The following is a 2,749-nucleotide window of genomic DNA, read 5'->3' as shown; positions in this document are numbered from 1 at the left end:
TGCTAATAAAAAAAGTCAAATTCTTTCCTCTTCTGCTGCAGCTGGGCATATACATTACTCCCAATTTCTTCAACGCGTCTGGTGATTGTACTCGCCGACAGACTTACGGCATTAAATGCATCTTTCTTCTCGGGACACACTTCCTCCACGACAACATCCATACATTTCTTAAAAAACTCTCCGTCAGTGAAAGGCTTACTGTTGCATGCTGTCAGTTTAGCAACCCGAAAGCTGGCCCAAACGGATGCCTGGTTCAGCTGAGCTTGGCGTAGAAATGTAGTCTGCTGAGATAATAGTCCAACTTTTAGCTTTGAGAGTTTGTCTGCTCGTATTTGGCCTTGCACGCTATCGTACTTGTCTTTGTGACGGGATTCATAGTGCCGGCGAAGATTGTATTCTTTGAATACTGCCACCGTCTCTTGACAGATGACACAAACAGCCTTTTCTTTGCATTGAACAAAAAAATAATCGTTTGTCCACTGCAGGTTAAATACCCTGCATTCTGAATCAATTTTTCTCTTAACTAACCTTTTCGCCATTATTCCGTTCTCAAACAGGTTCAGGTTGCAGTTTTTATATGCTTGAATAGCATCGCAATAGCGATGGTACCAGGGCTCCGCCCTCACCTGCGATCGTCCAGATGTCTCGCTAACACTCTGCTCGCGCATGCAACGGTGGAAGTGCCCGCATGCATCAAAGGGAAACACTCTCCCCGCGCGTGTCACCAAAGAAGCAATGCGAAGGCCCGCTTCACTTGGATGATTTGTGGGCTCAGCAGGGGTGCAATGAACCAAACACAAGATTAAAACGTCCCAGTCTTCAAGGCCAAATAGGAAAAAAATCCGATAGCGTCTCTGGTATTGTTCAGAGGGCCGGTCCAAATGTGCCCACGGGCCGTATCCGGCCCGCGGACCGTAGTTAGGTGACCCCTGCTCTGGAGTAAGTTAAAATTGCCTAAAATGATTTATTTTGCCGTAACATAACAGTTTAGCTATCTGATATTTGCACTTGCGGGCATCACACAAAAATCATGGCCACTTTGCACATAGCTGGTTAGCTCAGTTGGTCAGAGTGAGGTGCTAATAATGCCAAGGTCGTGGATTTGACCTCCATACGGGCCATGACCTCTCTGTAGTCATTTGAAATGGCCTATTCCAACTTCATTTGCCGTAACATAAGTGTTTAGCTAGCTGAAGTGTTGCATTTGCGTCATCACGCAAAAAATGGCTTTTTCATGGCTGGTTAGCTCAGTTGGTCAGAGCGTGGTGCTAATCACGCCAATGTTGTGGGTTCGACCCCCGTACGGGGCATCACCTCTCCGTAGTCTTTTGAAATTGTCGACTACAACTTCGTTTGCCGTAACATAATTGTTTAGCTAGCTGACGTGTTGCATTTGTGTCATCACGCAAAAATCTGGGTTTTACAGCACATAGTCAGTTAGCTCAGTTGGTCAGAGCATGGTACTAATAACGCCAATGTCACGGGTTCGACCCCTGTACAGGCCAAAAACACCTTAAAAACACTGTACGACTCGTATGGTGTTTGTAAGGTTTTTGGGGGGTTTGTAAGGGGAATCATTATCATTTATGAGGGCAGTTATCGGCAGAGGTTGACAGGTATGCTACTATAGCTGCTTTTGCCGTAACATAACTGTTTAGCTAGCTGACGTGTTGCATTTGCGTCATCAGGCAAAAATCTGGATTCTCAGACACGTGGCCAGTTAGCTCAGTTGGTCAGAGCGTGGTGCTAATATCGCCAATGTCGTGGGTTTGACCCTCATACAGGCCATGACCTCTCCGTAGTCATTTGAAATTGCCTAGTAATATTTCTTTTGCCGTAACATAACAGTTAGGGAGCTGACTTGTTGCATTTACGAGCATCACACAAAAATCATGGCCAATTTGCAAATGGCCGGCTAGCTCAGTTGGTCAGAGTGTGGTGCTTACAAGGCCAAGGTCGTGGGTTTAACCCCTGCACAGGTGGTGACCTCTTTGTAGTAGTTTAAATTGCCTAATCCAACTTCTTTTGCTGTAACATAACTGTTGAGCTAGTTGACGTGTTGCATTTGCGTCATCACGCAAAAATCTGGGTTGTTCAGCACATGGCCTGTTAGCTCAGTTGGTCAGAGTGTGGTGCTAATAACGCCAAGGTCGTGGGTTCAACCCCCACGTGGGCCATGAGCTCTCTGTAGTAGTTGAAATTGCCTAATACAACCTCTTTTGCCCAAACATAACATAATGTTTTGTCTTGATGTTTCCTCAGTTTCTGTGATCTGGTAAATTCTCTGCTCCACTGCGCCACCCAGGTTGTGGATCATCTCAGTGAGGGAATACTTGAGGTTTGTTCCCACCACATTTCTGTCCTTCCCAAATTGTTGTGAAATTAAATTTGTCTTCATACTCAAGCGGGCAAAACAGTGTTTCTCAACTTTGCTTAGCCTCCAATGAGGAAGCCTGTAGAAAATGATAATATGATTACTCTTAATAGTCGTCACTAGTGCAAAAATCTCCAAATAAAGATGTAAAAACTATTAAAATAGAATCAACAAAAAGCTGTAACAGAGTTGTCTATCTGTCTGGTAAGTTGACTGAGCTACCTTGCTAACGTTCTGAACCTTAGCTTTTCATGCTAATTGCTAGCATGCGCGAATACGAGATTAGACACAGTTGGCGTATGTTCTATCAATATTAGAATATAATAACACATCACAAAATATTTATAGTTTAGGATTGTGGTCACAATTTTCACT

The 2,749-nt window shown here is 44.2% G+C and overlaps 2 non-coding genes across 2 annotated transcripts; both read left to right on the top strand.

The window, feature by feature from the left end:
• The first annotated feature begins 1,714 nt into the window (after positions 1-1,714).
• trnai-aau (transfer RNA isoleucine (anticodon AAU)) lies at positions 1,715-1,788 on the top strand. Its single transcript has one exon. It is a non-coding gene; the product is annotated as a tRNA-Ile (tRNA).
• Positions 1,789-2,103: 315 nt separating this feature from the next.
• trnai-aau (transfer RNA isoleucine (anticodon AAU)) lies at positions 2,104-2,177 on the top strand. The gene has a single exon. It is a non-coding gene; the product is annotated as a tRNA-Ile (tRNA).
• Positions 2,178-2,749: the final 572 nt, after the last annotated feature.

This window comes from Stigmatopora argus, chromosome 20 (assembly GCF_051989625.1).
Source record: "Stigmatopora argus isolate UIUO_Sarg chromosome 20, RoL_Sarg_1.0, whole genome shotgun sequence".
Taxonomy (NCBI): Eukaryota; Metazoa; Chordata; class Actinopteri; order Syngnathiformes; family Syngnathidae; genus Stigmatopora; species Stigmatopora argus.
The sequence above is the reverse complement of the archived record's forward strand: the minus strand, read 5'-3'. Positions and strand labels throughout refer to the sequence as shown.